Source organism: Leopardus geoffroyi, chromosome C3 (assembly GCF_018350155.1).
Source record: "Leopardus geoffroyi isolate Oge1 chromosome C3, O.geoffroyi_Oge1_pat1.0, whole genome shotgun sequence".
Taxonomy (NCBI): Eukaryota; Metazoa; Chordata; class Mammalia; order Carnivora; family Felidae; genus Leopardus; species Leopardus geoffroyi.
The window spans coordinates 82,511,457-82,529,839 of NC_059338.1; the positions used below are offsets into that span (position 1 = coordinate 82,511,457).

Genomic DNA, 18,383 nt, shown 5'->3' on the forward strand with positions numbered 1-18,383 from the left:
ATGCTGTAAAATGAAATAATGAAATTTGGTGGAAAGATATTCTTATGACCAGTGAAACAGATATATAATAGTACATTTCTGCTTTTCTTCTGTATTAATGTATTATTCATTCTTCAGCAAACATTTATTGTGCAGGTACATTTTTCAAGGCATTGTGGTAGATGTTGGGATACCTGTACTCTCCTCAAAGTACTTACAAACTACAGGGAGAGACACACATGCATAAACAGATGTTTAAAAAAATGGATGGCAAGGCCAACTTATGACTTGAATACACTCCCATTCTAATTAGGAGAAGAGGCCAATAAAGCATGGAAATTTCGACAGGTTAAGCACTGCTCATGGCACGTTTGTGGGGAACAACCAATTCGATTTGGGTTTGAGGGTCCAGAATTCTTTATGGAAAAGATAACTTTCTGTTTTATTGTATTTTGTTTCTTTGAGGTATAATTTAGGACTCATGAGGTTTACCCACTGTAAGTGTATAAGTCAGTATTTTGTAAATTTCTCAACCAGTACAACCATGAGTACAATCCAGTTTTAGAATATTTCCACTCCCCCCAAAAGTTCCTGGGTCCCCTGTAGGCAATCTTTATTCCAGATCCAAATCATACACATATCTTCTTTCTGTCTCTACAGATTTGGACTTTATGGGCATTTCATATCAATGGAATTATACAACACACACTTTTTTGCATATATCTAGCTTCCTCCACTTAGCACAATATTTCCAAGCTACATCCACGTTGTAGAATACATCAGTAGTTTGCTACTTTTTATTGCTAAATACTATTCCATGGTCTGATTATACCACATTTTGTTTATTCTTTCACCCGTTGGTGAACGTTCAGGTTGCTTTCATTTTGAGGCTGTTACAGATAATACTGCCAAGAGCATTGGTATACAAGTCTTTGGAAGGACAGGGGCTTTTACTTCTTTGGGTACATACCTGAGATCTTGTAGGTGGAGTACAATGGCTGGAACATTTGGTAACTTTTTTTAAAAGCTTATTTCTTTATTTAGGGAGGGAGAGGGAGAGAGAGAGAGAGGGAGAGAGGAGAATCCCAAGTGCAGAGCCCAACGTGGGGCTCGAACTCACAAATGGGAGATCATGACCTGAGCAGAAATCAAGAGCCGGATGCTTAACCAATTTAGCCATCCAACATTTGGTAACTTTTTGACAGCTTTATGGAGCTTTTGTTTACATACCTAAAAGATACTCTTTTAAAGTTCACATTTAAGTGCATTTAAAGTTTAACTTTTTAAAAAACTGCAAAATTGTTTTCCAAAGAGGCTGTCCAGTTTCACATTCACAGCAATGAATAAGGGTTTCAGTTTCTTCTTGTCAACGTTTGGCATTGTAGGCCTTTTGACTATAGTCATTCTAATGGATATGCAGAAGTATTTCTATTACAGTTTGCTTTTAATTTGCATTTCCTGTTCACTAATGATCTTTAGTGTCTTTCCACGTGCTCACTGTCCATTTGTTGAACATCTTTAGTATGGGTATCTAATATGTATTCATTTAATGTACTCTTTTTAAAGTTGTAATGTTTGTCTATTTTTGAGTTGTAAGAGTTTTGTATATATTGTGGAGAGATGTAGTCTGCCAGATTTATTATTTGCAAATATATATGTATAACAGTGACATTAAAAAAACTTGGTTGGCATTATCTGGTAAAGTTGAATATATACATATATCTTATATGATCTAACAGTTTTACCCCTTGTCATATACACAACAGAAGTGTGTGTGCATATGGACCAAAAGAAAGAGAAAAGTGTGTTTGTAGCTAAACAGTTTGTGTTAGATCCCAATGGGGGCCATGCAAATGCCCATCATCAGTAGGTCAAGGTGAATGCATTTTGATATGTTCATAAAATTGAACTGAACAGCGATGGAATGTAAGCATCAGAGCTGAAGGCAATAAATGGATAAATCTTACAAAAGAATGCTTAATACAAACGGCTATCTACAGAAGATATAAATGTATAATTCAATTTATGTAAGTTTCAAAGTCTGTCAAAACTGATTCATGGTGTTAGAAGTCATATAATTGTTATACTAGAGAGGGAAGAGTGAGTAGTGATTCAGAGTGGGTGAGAGGAGCTTCTGAATTGCCGGCAGTATTCTATTTTTTTTTTTTTTTTACCCACATGATGGTTACATATATGTGTCAATTTGTGAAAATTCACTGTATTTCATGTTTATGATTTGCGGACTTTTAAAGTACAGGTTCTGCTTCAATGAAAAGATTTTAGGGAAAAAAAAAAAGGAACATGGGCTCTGGTACTAAATTGGATATAAATCCTGGCTCTACTGCTCTCTTGCTGTAGAACCTGGGCTTCGTTACCTTAACCACTTTGTGTTCCAGTTCCCTTATTTGTAACAGGATAATAATAATAACACCTATTTCCTAAGTTGTTGTGAGGATTGTATGACTCAACTAACACATTTAGAAGAGTGCTCATATGTAGCGTGTGTGCAATAAATATTGGCTATTGTTATCATTATGCTCTGGATGTCCCTCCACTTTAAAAAACATTTGCTCCTTCATATCCCACCCCTAGAACCCAGTTTTTCTCTTGGATTCCATCCCAGTACTTCACTCGCCTGACTCTCCATACCCTCCTGGACAGGTTTCCCGCCGCCATTTACTGTGTGTTCCTCAGTCCTTATCAGACATCTCCAAACACCCCATGACATAATAACCCTAAATTATCCAGCTGAACTCAGTCTTTTCCCTTGAAACCAGCTTTTTCCTTTCCTGTTCTCATTCTTCTGTTCTCCTGCTTCTTTTCTCTTCACCATCGATTGCCTGTTCCACACAACAGCAATGACACTGAAATCAGACAGATCTGGGGTCAAATCCTGGTTTTGTTTATGCTAGCCGTGAGACCTTGGGGGCCATTAACCCCTATGCACTTTTGCTGCTTCTTATTTAATAGAAGGAAGATGACATACCCTATTTAGGTTTGGTTGAGGGCACAAAATGTTATCATGCTTGATACTGACTTATGATCTGGGACATGGTAGGCATTCACTAAATGTCAACTATTAATTTTTTTTATTGTGCTATTGGTTTAGTTATTTCTTTTCAGAGAATTAAATCACATTTATTTCTTTGAATTTGTCCCTCTTCTTTATTCCTACTATTGCTACTAGGTCCCAGTTTAGATCCTCGTTATCTTTTGAATGACTACAAAGGTCTCCTTACTTTTCCAAACTTGAACACTCAATTTCATTATCGATGCTACCTCAATAGCATGCCACCACCCACAGGCTTAAGCCCCTCAATGACATTTTCCTCTTGTTTCTTGGATTAGGTCCAAGTGTCTTAAAGTGAATTGCCTATAATAGCAAAGGACAGAATTACCTTTCTCGAGGAAGATGTACCATATTGCCTTGATGTAGGGGGTTTGGACCATATGACCTCATTAGCTCTCTTTTAGTTTTGGGAGACTTGGTGTGGAGAAGCATTTCCTTCTTTGCAAAGGAGGTCAGGGAAAGGGCAATGCAGTGTTTTCCACTAATGAAATAGCAGCTACAGTGGGAGATCAAATCCCTCCAGGAACTTGACTCTTATTTTTAGCTCAGCTCAAAGGGCTGTAGCCTATTTTAGCCAGCTCTGGGACTTCCCACAGCAATCTGAGAGATGGATGTCCTGGCTGCAAGTGAAAGAAAGCTGTGAATTTTAGAGTGGAGAGACGATACTCATGGTTAGCCCATGGGAGGTGTGTTTTGACTAAGAAGAATTTGACTTTTATTGGAGCCATTGGCTGCAAGAGCTTCTATGATACAGTAAATTAAAGCTTGTATTTGATAGTCAAAGACCTGAGTTCCAATTCTGCCCCTGCCAGTGAATAGCTGTTTAACACTGAGGACAACCATTAATCTCTTTGAGCCTCAGTTTCCTCATTTGTGAAATAGGAATAATGACTCCTATCACCAGGTGTTGAGAATTAAATGAGATAAGCATGTAAGGTGCCTGTCGCATAACAGGTACTCAGGCTATGAGCGGTACTTTCCTCCTGATGGTTGGTGGCTTCTCGGGGGGCTACATGGATTTTCACTGGCTGCAGTACTGCAAAATTACCTTGGGCACACTGTTTCACAAGAGGGACATGAAATCAAAACTGGCCCATCCTCTAGAGGAGGGAAATTAAAAGTATCCTAGGATAACACTTCAAGGCCATGAGTCTATTTCTTTGGCATCCATTCCTGATCTAATTAAGCCTTCACAATTTGTTTCAGTCCTTGTAAAAGGGTCTCTGCCTCTCCACATCTGGGTCCTGTTCTTCATTTGAAAGGCTACAGACAGCATATTGGAAAGAAAAGAGTGTCAAACGGCCTCAGATACAGAATTCTGAACACTGAATCCTGTTCATCATTAAGTCTAAATTTCTATTTTGGGACAGATTTTCTGCTTCTGGACTTCATTTGGGTTGAATCTTGCTCATTAACCCAAATTGTTTATTTGTATTTCATTCAATAAGTTCTTCTGTCCTACAGTAATCTGTGATAGTTGTTTATAACATCTTTCTAGAGACAAAATGAATAGAAAATTAAAAAATATAAAATTTGAAACCGGATACCTGGTTTTGAATATCAAAAGTATTTTAATTTTGAATACCTAAAGTTCTGAAAGTACTGTTTGGTAAAAAGAAAAACAAATCACACAATAAACTGGGAGAACCATTCAAACCTGTTTGGCAGAGAAATACATATGTGAAGATCTCTCAGTTGGTTATCTTCCTTGAATAGTAGATAAGAGACATGAACCAGTAATTATAAAAAGAACATAAAATTATAATGAGTCTCAGAAAACTGAGAAGCCTCACTAATAGTCAAATTCAAGTTAACACATCTAGAACGCACATCAATGAATTTTATTCTGGGTGCCACACAGACATAGGGTTATAAGATGTAACTGGGGCCATTGGGTGGAGAAGAATGAACAATTTGACCACATAATCTCTCATATCACCTGAGATCTCTTTCTTTTTATAATGTAGTATCTTGTGTTTGGTCACAGACAAATGATAGTAGCAATTTCATGCCAGAAATATATATAGGTCAAAAGAGATATGGAGAATTTAATTGTTCCTTCTTTTCTCCCATGTTACCTGGCACACAGTAGATGTCTGAATACAGATCCAATTAATAACAACGTCATCTAAATCTCAGGTGAGTGAGGTATTAACTCTTCTCATGTAATGGACCAGCATGAAATAGAATTGGCCCAGTGACAGAAATGGTTAGATAAACAGAGAAAAGAACAATATTTATTTAGGGTATGCTATTGTGCAGGGACCTTGCTAAGAATCTTACACATGTTACCATATGTAATGTTCACAACAATACTGAGAGGTAGGCATAGTTATCCTTATTTTTAAAATGGTGGGGGCACCTAGGTGGCTCAGTCAGTTGAGTGTCCAACTTCAGTTTGTGAGATTGAGCCCTACATTGGGCTTGCTGTTGTCAGCCTGTCAACTCAGAGCCCAGAGGGATCCTCCTCTCCTCTCTCTCTGCCCCTCCCCCTCTCATGCTCTACCTCTCCAAAACAATAACAATATATATATATATATATATATATATATATATATATATATATACACACACACACACACACATATATATATATATATATATACACACATATATATATATGTATATATAACATAAAAAATGTTTCTAAAAATGAGCAAAGTGAGGTCAGAGAGGTTCAACAACTTGCTCGAAGGTTTTGAGTGAGAAGGAGAAACACTGCAATTACTCATACTGGATATGAGATGTCCACCAACCTGCTACCAGAGATATGAGCAGAGTAGAAACCCAAGTTTTCCATTCAGTTTTAGATTATTCTTCAAGCTCTCTGTTCTTCAATTTTTAAACAGAAATCTTGATATTGTTTTAAGAAAAAAATTATGTTTAAATGTGTACTTTTTGATTATACCTAATGATTTTTAAAGACACCTGGCAAAGAGTCATCAGCTCTGAGAGGTAGCAGAAACTATCATCTCCTGTCTCATATATGTATATTTCTGCAAGCACAGAATGTTTGCTGAGCAAAAAATGTTCTCATTTGAAAGTGAGATCTGAAGAGGTTTCCTTTGTAAGAGTGACAAAGATCCGACGTGATACATAATACACATTTGAAAAAATTTGAATTTTTAACATTTTAAACCTTCATATAACATCTTGAAAAACATGGTTCACAGATTTCTCCATCTATCACAGTGTACATTAGGTTATACTGTCCATATTGAGCTGTAATCATATTGAACTGTGTTCTAATAGAGAATTTTATGTTGGAGAAGATTCTTCATTACTATGAGAAAAAGGAATTTGCAAGACTCTCAGTGAATAGTATAGTCACTGGAACCTTAATGGCAAAGAGAAGGATGGACTTGAGGAATGTCAAAATCCTTAATGCAGAAAGATATGAGTCAGACCCTTATACATATATAGTAGATTTTTTTTCTTGGGCTCTGCTCAGCCAGTAAACTACACCTCTTTTTCTGACAATTGCCATGTTCAACAGGTGTAGGCCTTGGCTACCACAATTTTACTGTGTGACCCTATTCCCTGAATACTACCCTTCCATATGACTTACAGAACCAAGAATGGGCATGTGATCCCCAAAGGGTCAATCATATTCTCCCAATTCACTATTCAAAATTGGGACTCAAGAGATGTTAGTCATATTCTGCTTGTCATATATGAAAGACATGTGAACTTCAAAGGTATAAGATGGCCATCTTCTGCCACACCCAGAACACCAGATAAAACTAGTTTGTAGAAACAAAAGAGTAAAGATGTGTAAACAAAACATGGGATGAGGCATGGTGTTGTTGGGGAGGAAAGTTTATCTCTACCCTTTCAGATTCTTCTGGCTAGTCTAAGAATCAAATTGACATGAGATAGATTAATGGGAGAAAATGAAACTTAATGTGTATATAAGGAACCCACATAAACGTGAGATGCCAAAGACAGACAAAATGAGGTATATGTGTCATCCTGAACTAAGGGGAAGAGTGTAGGAGTCTCGAACTTCAAAGGGAAGGACAGCAATTCACAGGAAGATGAAAAATCGTAAATGATAAATAAATGTTTGCTGGGCCACTCAGAAATTATGGGCATAGGGAGGAATTTTTACAGACTTTGCTACATTTCTCCCTGTCCATCACCCTGAGATCGTATTATACTGTAGTTATCCATAGTGATAGCTCTGTACCTGGAGCAGGTCCTCTGTCTAAATTTTTTTTTTTAATGTAATTAGCAGGAAGGTCAAAATTTCTTCCTGAGACTTTTGAAGGGCAGCTCAAAACAATCTGCATGCCAAAGTAACACATCTTGGGGCAACTCATTCTGAACTCCTATAATATCATAGAGGGAGGGCCTAAGGCAGTTTGGGATTTGAGTTTTTTGACAGGTTTCTTGTTTCCAGATTTTAATCTCTCCAGAGTGTATTTCCTTTCTTTGGATTCTGTGAAATATCCTACTCTCCTTTTGATAAATCCCACCTTGCCTTATTTTTCCTGCTTAAGTTCATTAGTGCAGTTTTTTTTTTTTTACTTGCAACCAAAAAGAGCCTTGATTAAAACCCCAAGCCCCAGGCTGTCACCCACACAGACTGGTGGAGACCGTTGTTCCTTGGATGGCCATGTGTTATATATATAGTTCTAGAAAGTGGATTAACCAGGAAGTTCAGTCTCCAACTTCAAGGCAGCAAAATTGAGTGCTATGAGCCCTGGGCATAGCTGAGGCTAAGATCCAGAATGAGCAAATAAAGCTGGAGTCCAAAGGGAAGAATGCCAGAGAATTTCCGAAGTGGCTTATTTCCCAGAGTTACTGTAAGTCAGTGAGACAATACAAAAAAAAAAAAAAAAAAAAAAAGTTTTTTTATTGTAAAGGGCAAGATAGTTTAGTGGTTTAGGGCATAGATGCTACAATCAAACTCTGAGTTTAAATCTTGACTCTGCTGCTTTCTGGCTGAGTGACCTTTGTCACAGTGCCTTTGATCCGTATGTTGGAAATGATGAAGGTGGTTCCTGCTTCATACGATTACTTTGTTGATTAAATGAGTTAGTATATGTAAAGTGCTTAGATTACTGGGTAGCGCTGTTAATTCTATGCAAGTGTTTGTTATTAGTGTTCATGGAACTCTGTTGTTGGCCTTCATTCTCACACAGACATTGTGATACTGGTTTTATAAATAACTGTGGCATTCTTCACTATGATCTGCAGGTGTACCATACAGGACATAAATTTCCTGTGGGCTAAGGTTTTATGTTATTAAAAAAATAAATCACTGGGGCGCCTGGGTGGCTCAGTCGGTTAAGCATCCGACTTTGGCTCAGGTCATGATCTTACAGTTTGTGAGTTTGAGCCCCGCATTGGGCTCTGTGCTCTCAGTTCAGACCCTGGAGCTTGCTTCAGATTCCGTGCCTCCCTCTCTCTCTACTTGTCCCCCACTCATGCTTTGTCTCTATCACTCAAAAAGTGAATAACATTTAAAAAATTAAAAAAATAAATCAATAGCACTTATTAATCTCTTATTTGATGGCAAGCACTGCACATGCACTGTGTAGTTTAGATAGCATTAACCAGTCTATGCTGCATGTATTTTTATCTCCATATTCCAGATAAGGGTGCTGAGAAGGAGAAAGGTTGAATAGCTATAATCCAAAGCCGTAGTGATCAAGACAGTATGGTATTGGCACAAAGACAGACACATAGATCAATGGAACAGAATAGAAAACCCCCAAAATGGACCCACAACTATATGGTCGACTCATCTTCGACAAAGCAGGAAGGAATATCCAATGGAAAAAAGACAGTCTCTTTAACAAATGGGAAGACTAGTCAGCAACATGCAGAAGAAATGAAGCGGGACCACTTTCTTACACCATACACAAAAATAAATTCAAAATGGATGAAAGACCTAAATGTGAGACAGGAAACCATTAAAATCCTAGAGGAAAACACAGGCAGCAACCTCTTTGACCCCGGCCACAGCGACTTCTTATAAGACACGTCTCTGGAGGCAAGGGAAACAAAAGCAAAAATAAACTATTTGGACTTGATCAGATAAAAACTTCTGTACAATGAAGGAAACAACCAACAAAACTAAAAGGCATATATATATATATACATACATATATATATATACATACATATATATGTATATATATATGTATGTATATATATATACACACACACATACATACACATATATATACACACATACACATATATATGTATATATATACATATATATACACACACACATATATTTATGTATATATATATACATACATAGGAGAAAATATTTGCAAAAGACATACCCAATAAAGGGTTAGTATCCAAAATCTATAGAGAACTTATCAAACTCCACACCCAAAAGACAAATACTAAACTGAAGAAATGGGCAGAAGACATGAATAGACATTTTTCCAAAGAAGACATCCAGATGGCTAACAGACACATGAAATGATGCTCAATATCACTTACCATCAGGTAAATACAAATCAAAACCACAATATGATACCCCTTCATACTTGTCAGAATGGCTAAAATTAACAACATAGGAAACAACAGATTTTGGAGAGGATGGGGAGAAAGGGGAACTCTCTTATGTTGTTGGTGGGAATGCAAACTGGTATAGCCACTGTTGGAAAACCTTATGGAGGTTCCTCAAAAAGTTAAAAGATAGAACTACCCTATAATCCAGCAATTGCACTACTAGGTATTTAGCCAAAGGTTACAAAAATACAGACTCAAAGGGGTACATGTACCCCAATGTTAGCATTTTCAACAACAGCCAATGGATGGAGAGAACCCAAATGTCCCTTGACTAATGAATGGATAAAGACTGATGAATAGAGAGATAGATAGAGATATCTATCTATCTATCTACCTATCTATCCATCTATCTAATGGAATATTAATCAGCCATCAAAAAGAAAGAAATCTTGCCATTTGCAATACATGTATGGAGCTAGAGTGTATCATGCTAAGCAAAATAAGTTAGTCAGAGAAAGGCATATATTATATGATTTCACTCATATATGGAATTTAAGAAATAAAACAGATGAACATATGGGGGAGGGGTGGAGAAGTAAAAAGAAAAAAGAGAAGGAAACAAACCATAAGAGACTCTTAGCAATAGAGAACAAAGTAAAGGTTGATGGATGGAGGTGGGTGGGGGATGGGCTAGATGGGTGATGGGTATTTTTTTTGACAATTTATTGATGAAAAATGAAGAAAACATGCAGCAAAATACAAAGTCAAACAAAGGAGGGGGAAGGTTGAATATTTTACATCGTCTATAATCTAGCATATGTAATAAGGAGGACCCTCCATTTATTGATATGCCATTATTGTATCTTCCGATTATTAAATAGTATCAGCTGGCTCTAGGATTTTGGTTCAAAATTTAAGCCAAAAAACAAAACCCAAACAAATCCATTAGTCATTTGGAATAACCCAATATATTTCACAAATAGCATTAGCACATGTTACCTTGTGCTGAATTATTCAGTCCCTACCCGCAAGGGCCAGGGGATCCTGGGACCCAGAGACAGAGGGCACTTGTTATGTTGAGCACTGGGTGTTGTATGTAAGTGAAGAATCACTGAATTCTCCTGAAACCAATATTACACTGCATGTTAACTAACTAGAACTTAAATTAAAATTTGATAAGGAACAAAAAAAAAAAAAAGGAAAGCATATACTGGAAAAGAAACTTTTTGTTTTTTAATGAAAATGTAACTTCTGATCAATTTTCCATTTGGTATGAACTGGCTCTCAGCAAACAAAAGCAACCTGGCTCTGTGGCATTTGTTGAACTTTGTCCTGTGAATACTCCCATTCTGGCTGATTTCGGGGATGGTTGTAGTTCACAACTGGCTAGCAGCTTTTCTGGCTAGCGAAATTCCCAATACAAGCTGGCTCTCAGTACATCTCTGACCCTCCTAAGCCATGCCTAGGCAGAAATTCTGGAGCTAATATCACCAGAGATGAATGCCAAATGATGAAATCGTCAAAGAGGAGAAATTTCTCTCCTCTAAGACATGCAGACAATTATGAGATACAGTCCCAGAGTTGACTTACCTGAGGCCAGTAAGATTTGTTTCTACTTATTTTTTTTTGCCAGCTTTACTGAAGTATAATTGACAAATAAGATCGTAATATATTTAAAGTATACAGCATGATGATTTGATATATGTATACATTGTGAAAGGATTTTCTCCATTGAGTTAATTAACATATCCATAACTTCACATATTTTTCATCTCCCCCTGCCCCTGGTTTGTGTGTGTGTGTGTGTGTGTGTGTGTGTGTGAGAGAGAGAGAGAGAGAGAGAGAGAGAGAGCGTGAGAGAGGGAGATAAAGAGAGCGCTTAAGTTCTATTCTTTTAGCAAATTTCAGTTATATAGTACATTATTAGTATCAACTATAGTCACGATGTTATACATCAGGTCCTCAGACCTTATTCATCTTATAACTGAAAGTTGTAGCTTTTTACCAACCTCTCCCCATTCCCCTCCCTCCCCAGTCTGGCTTATTGCACTTGGCATAATGCCCTCCAGGCTCATCCATGTTGCTGCAAATGACATAATTTCCTTTTTGATTAAGACTTAATAATATTCCATTATATATACATTTTCTCTATATATTTATGTATAATATATATTTAGTATTTATTGATTTTAATTATTTACTTAAAATGTTTCTTTAAAATGAGAGAGAGAGAGAGAGAGAGAGCATGAGTAGGGGAAGGGCAGAGAAAGAGGAGAGAAAGAACCCCAAGTAGGCTCTGTGCTGTCAGCGTAGAACCCAATCCTGGGTTCGAACTCACAAACTGTGAGATCATCAGTTAAGCTGAAACCAAGAGCTGGTCGCTTAACTGACTGAGCCACGCAGGTGCCCCTAGTTTTTAGTTTTTAAAAATTTAATTATAGTGTAGTTAATACACAGTGTTATGTCAGTTTCAGGTGTATAATACAGTGATTCAACAGTTCCATGTATACCTTAGTGCTCCTCATGAAAATGTAGTCGTAATTCCCTTCACTTATTTCCCCCAGTCCCCCACCCACCTCCCCTCTGGTGACCATCTGTTTCTTCTCTACAGTTAAGAGTCTATATTTTGTTTTCTTTCTCTCTCTTTTTTTCCCTTTGTTCGATTGTTGTGTTTCTTAAATTCCACATATGAGTGAAATCATATGGTATTTATCTTTCTTGGACAGGTTTATTTCACTTAGCATTATACTCTAGCTCTATCCATGTTGTTGCAAATGGCAAGATTTCATTCTTTTTTATGGCTGCATTATACACACACACACACACACACACACACTTACATACCACATCTCTTTATTAATCTATCAGCGGACATTTGGACTGCTTCCATAATTTAGCTATTATAAATAATGCTGCAATAAACATAGAGGTGCATATATCCCTTCAAATTAGTGTTTTTGTATTCTTTGGGCAAATATCCTGTAGTGAAATTCCTGGATTGTAGTGTAGTCTATTTTTGAGGGACCTTTATACTGTTTTCCACAGTGGCTGCACCAGTTTGCATTCCCACCAACAGTGCACAAGGGTTCCTTTCTTTCCACATCCTCACCAACATTTTCTGTTTACTGAGTTTTTGATTTTAGCCCTTCTGACTGGTGTGCGGTGATATCTCATTGTGGTTTCGATTTGCATTTGATTTGCCTGGTAAGTGATGATGAACATCTTCTCGTGTGTCTGTTGGCCATCTAGATGTCTTCATTAGAGAAATGTCTGTTCATGTCTTCTGCCTATTTTATAGATTATTTTTGTGTGTGTTTTTGGTGTTGAGTTGTATGAGGTCTTTATATATTTTGGATACTAATTTGGATACTAACCCTTTACCAGTTATGTCATTTGCTAATATCTTCTGCCATTCAGTAGGTTTTTTTTTTTTTTTAAACTTTGTTGGTTGCTTCCTTTGCTGTACAAAAGCTTCTTATTTTGGGGTAGTCCCAATAGTTTATTTTTGCTTTTGTTTCCCTTGCCTCAGAAGACACATGTAGAAAGATGTTGCTATGACCACTGACAGAGAGATTACTACCTGCGCTCTCTTCCTAGATTTTTATGGTTTCAGGTCTCACAGTTAGGTCTTTAATCCATTTTGAGTTTTTTTGTGTGTGTGTGGTATGAGAAAGTGGTCCATGTTCACTCTTTTGTATGTAGTTGTTGAGTTTTCGCACCGCCATTTGTTGAAGACACTGTCGTTTTCCCATCAGATATTCTTGCCTCCTTTGTGGAAGATTAATTGACCATATAACTGTGGGTTCATTTCTGGATTTTCTATTCTTTTATATTAATCTATATGTCTATTTTTGTGACAGTACCATACTGTTTTGATTACTACAGTTTGTAGTATATCCTGATATCTGGGATTGTGATACTTATGCTTTTGTTCTTTCTCAAGACTACTTTGACTATTCGGGTCTTTTGTGGTTCCAATTTTAGGATTGTTTGTTCCAGTTCTGTGAAAAATGCTGTTGGTATTTTGACAGGGATTGCATTAAATCTGTAGATTGCTTTGGGTAGTATATACATTTTAACAATATTTGTTCTTCCAATCTATGAACATGGAGTGTCTTTCCATTTCTTTGTGCTGTCTTCAATTTCTTTCATCAATGTTTTATAGCTTTTGGGTACAGGTCTTTCACTTCTTTGGTTAAGTTTATTCCTAGATATTTTATTACTTTTGGTGCAATTGTAAATGGGATTGTTTCCTTCATTTCTCTTTCTGCTGTTCCATTATTAGTATATAGAAAAGCAACAGATTTCTGTATATTGATTTTGTATCCTGCAATCTTACTGAATTCATTTATCAGTTCTAGTAGTTTTTTGGTAGCGTCTTTAGGGTTTTCTGCATAGAGTATCATGTCATCTGCAAATAGTGAGAGTTTTACTTCCTTCTTACCAATTTGGGTTCCTTTTATTTCTTTTTGTTGTCTAATTGCTGTTGCTAGGACTTTGAGTACTGTGTTGTATAAATGGACATCCTTGTGTTATTCCCAACCTTAAAAGAAAAGATCTCAGTTTTTCCCCATTGAGTATGATGTTGGCAGTGGGTTTTTCATATAAGGCCTTTATTTTGTTGAGATATATTCCCTGTAGATCTACTTTGCAGAGGTTTTTTTTTTAATCATGAATGGTTGTTGTACTTTGTCATATGCTTTTTCTGCATCTGTTGAAATAATAATCATGTAGTTTTATCCTTTCTCTTGTTGATGAGATGTATCCCCTTGATTAATTTGCAAATATTGAGACACCCTTTCAATCAGGGAACAAATCCCATTTGATTGTGGTGAATGATTTTTTTTTTTTGTAATGCATTGTTGGATTTGGTTTGCTAATTTTTTAGGGATTTTTGCATCTAATGTTCATCAGATATATTGGTCTGTAGTTCTTTTTTGTTGTGGTGTCTTTATTGAGTTTTGGTATTAGGGTAATGCTTGTCTCATGGAATAAATTTGGAAGTTTTCCTTCCTTTTGGATTTTTTTGGAATAATTTGAGAAGAATGGGTATTAACTCTTCTTTAAATGTTTGGTAGAATTTTCCTGTGAAGCCATCTGGCCCTGGACTTTTTATTGTTGGGACTTTTTCAATTACTGATCAATTTCATGGCTGGTGATTGGTCTGCTCACATTTTCTCTTTCTTCTTGCTTCAGTTTTAGGAAGATATTTGTTTCTAGGATTTTAATCTATTCTTCTAGGTTGTCCAATTTGTTGGCATATAATTTTCATAATATTCTCTTACAGTCACTAATATTTCTGTGATGTTGGTTATTTATCCTCTGTCATTTCTGATTTTATTTGAGTCCTCTTTTTTTTTCTTTTTCTTTTTTTTTTTTATAAGTCTGGCTAGAGGTTTATCAATTTTGTTGATCTTTTCAAAGAACCAGCTCCTGGTTTCATTAATCTGTTCTAATGTTTTATAAGTTTCTAATAATTTATTTCTGCTTTAATCTTTATTATTTCCTTCCTTCTACTGGTTTATTTGTTCTTTTTTTCCTACCTCCTTTAGGTATAAGGTTAGGTTGTTTATTTGAGATTTTTCTTGCTTCTTGAGGTGAGCCTGCATTGTATAATCTTCCCTCTTATATCAGCTTTTGTTGAATTCCAGAGATTTTGGACCCTTGTATTTTCATTTCATTTGTCTCAATTTAATTTTTGGTTTATTCTTTGATTTTTTGGTTGACCCATTCATTGTTTAGTAGCATGTTATTTAACCTCCATGTATTTGTGCGTTTCCAGATTTTTTCTTGTGGTTGATTTTGTTTCATAGCATTGTGGTCAGAAAACATGCATAGTATGATCGTTTTGAATTTCTTGAGATTTGTTTTGTATCCTAATATGTAATCTACTCTGGAGAATGTTCCATGTGCACTTGAAAAGAATGTGCGTTCTGCTGTTTTATGATGGAATATTCTGAATGTACCTGTTAAGTCCATCTGGTCTATTGTGTCATTCAAAGCCATTCTTTCCTTGTTGATTTTCTGTTTGGGTGATTTGTCCATTAATGTAAGTGGGATGTTAAAGTCCCCTCCTATTACTGTATTCCTATCAATTTGTTTGTTTATGTTTGTTATTAACTATTTCATGTATTTGGGTTTCCTCATGTTGGGGGCATAAATATTTACAATTGTTATATCTTGTTGGATTTTTCCCTTCATTAAATAGTGACTTTCTTTGCCTGTTATAGTCTTGGTTTTAAAGTCCATTTTGTCTGATATAAATATTGCTATGCTGGCTTTCTTTTAATATCCATTTGCATGATAAATGTTTCTCCATTCCTCCACTTTCAATCTGCATGTGTCTTTAGGTCTGAAATGAGTCTCTTGTAAGCAGCATATAGATGGGTCTTGTTTTTATATCCATTCTGTCACTCTATGTCTTTTGATTGGAGCATTTAGTCCATTTACATTCAAAGTAATTATTGATAGATATGTATTTATTGCCATTTTGTTACTTGTTTTGTGGTTGTTTTTATAGTTTTTCTCTGATCCTCCTCTTGCTCTCTTCCATGGTTTTCTGGCTTTCTTTAGTGATATGCTAGGATTCCTTTCTCTTTATTTTTTGCATACCTATTACTGGTTTTTGATTTGTGGTTACCATTAGGTATGTATATAACATCATCTTCACATAGAAGTGTGTATTAAGTTGATGGTTGCTTAAATTTGAGCCTGTTCTTTATTGCCCTCTATCCCATATTTCAGGTATATGATGTTATTTTACATTTGTGTGTATGTGTGTGTGTGTGTGTGTGTGAACCCTTGACTGATTTTTATACATATACTTATTTTTTACTGCTGTTGTGTTTCCTACTTTCCATACTCATACTTATGATCTTTCCTTTCCACTTGAAGAGTCTCTTCTAACATTTCTTGTGGGGCTGGTTTAGTGATCACGAACTCCTTTAGCTTTTGTTTGTCTGAGAAACCTTTTTTTAATGTTTACTTATTAGAGAGAGACAGACAGAGCATGAGCTGGGGAGGGGCAGAGAGAGAGGGAGACACAGAATTGAAGCAGGCTTCAGGCTCTGAGCTGTCAGCACAGAGCCCGACATGGGGCTCGAACTCACAGACCATGGATCATGGCCTGAGCCGAAGTCAGATGCTTAACTGACTGAGCCGCCTACGTGCCCCAGTTTGTCTGAGAAACTCTTTATCTCTCCTTCTATTCTGAATGATAGTCTTGCTGGATAGAATATTCTTGGCTGCATATTTTTTCCTTTCGGCCCTATGATATATCATGCCACTCCCTTCTGGCCTGCAAAGTTTCTGCTGACAAATGTGCAGATAGCTGTATGGTGTTTCCCTTGTATGTAACTGTCTTCTTTTCTCTTGCTGCTTCAAAAATTCTCTCTTTATTACTACTTTTTTACCATTTTAATTATATGTGTCTTGGTGTGGACTTCCTTGGGTGGATTTTGTTGGGGAATCTCTGTACCTCCTGGATCTGGATAGCTGTTTCCCTCCCCATATTAAGGAAATTTTCATATTAGTCCTTCAAATAAATTTTCTGCCCCCTTTTCTCTCTCTTCCTCTGGGATTCCTATAATGCAAATGTTATTTCTGTTGATGGAGTTGCTGAGTTCCCTAAGTCTACTTTTTTTTGCATAATTTTTTCCTCTCACCTGTTCAGCCTGATTACTTTCCATTACTCTGTCTTCCAGGTCGCTAATTCAGTCCTCTGATTCCTCTAGCCTGCTATTTATTTTATCTGATATATTTTTAGTTTCATTTATTGTGTTCCTCATCTCTGACTGGCTCTTTTTTTATCTCTTTGTTAAGGGTCTCACTGATGTCCTCCACTTTTTTATCAAGCCGAGTGAGTATCTTTATGATCAGTATTTTAAATTCTCTATCCAGTATATTATTTACATCTGTTTCACTTAGGTCTCTCACTGTGGTATTATCCTGTTCTTTCATTTGGGACATATTCCTCTGTCTCATTTTGTGTAACTAACTGTGTCTGTTTCTGTGTGTTACGAAAGTCAGCTACATCTTCTGCTCTTGAAAGTAATGACCTTATAAAGAGGAGGTCCAGTAGTGCCCAGCTGTGTTCCCTGTTCACCAGAACCTGGCACTTTAGGAGTGTCTCCTATGTGTGATGTGCGTGCCTGCTATTTTGTCCTGGCTGCTTTTTTCTTCAGTCCGGTCATCTGCAGAGGCTCTCCCTGCCTTCTGTGGGCAGTGTTTGCTTCCTGGCCAAGTGAAGTTTGCAGTTTTAATAAGGTGCATGCTGGTCTGCCTGGACCTGCTGCACCAGGACTAAGCCAAGCATGACCAGGAAAGATAGAGCTTCTGAAGTGCAGGGGGAAGGCTTGGTGTAAGCAAGTTGGGTAGTGAATGCCAGTGCCTTGCTGCTTGGCACAGGTGGCTGTGTGTTTATGCTAGGGGCTAGGGAGGCAGATGGCACCTGCCAGCCCCTTTATTCATGGAGGGGTCTTCCGTAGAGGCACACTCTGAGATGAGCACATAACTCTCCCTCCTGTATGCTCCCGGCACTTTCAAACCGCTGCTTCTATGCTGTATCTCCATGGGCTGCTCTCTAAGGGCGGGGACTCAGCTTCCTATTGCTCTCCAGGCTCTCCTAGAACCCAGCCTGCTGACTTTTAAAATTCCAAGCTTTAAGTCCCTCTGGTTGTAAAACTTCACAAAATTCAGCTCCTCTTGCTTTTACTGCCAAATGTTGTGAAGATTCATCTTTCCCATATGGACTCGCCAGTGTGATAGTCTGTTAATCGCCCTTTTCCATACCTGTGACTTCCTCCCACCCTGGATGGCTGTGGTCTGTTTTGATTCCCACTGTGTCTCTGCCCTT

General features: G+C 37.0%; 1 long non-coding RNA gene across 3 annotated transcripts in view; it reads left to right on the forward strand.

Annotated features, from left to right (window-relative positions):
• LOC123585457 overlaps positions 1 to 18,383 on the forward strand; it is a 178,528-nt gene that overhangs the window by 111,281 nt on the left and 48,864 nt on the right. Inside the window, exon 1 of one of the 3 annotated variants that reach the window (XR_006706178.1) lies at positions 12,684 to 12,733. The exons of the other annotated variants lie outside the window; for them this stretch is intronic. This is a non-coding gene — a long non-coding RNA (uncharacterized LOC123585457). Of the gene's footprint in view, positions 1 to 12,683; positions 12,734 to 18,383 lie in introns of those variants that run through there. 3 annotated transcript variants of the gene reach the window in all.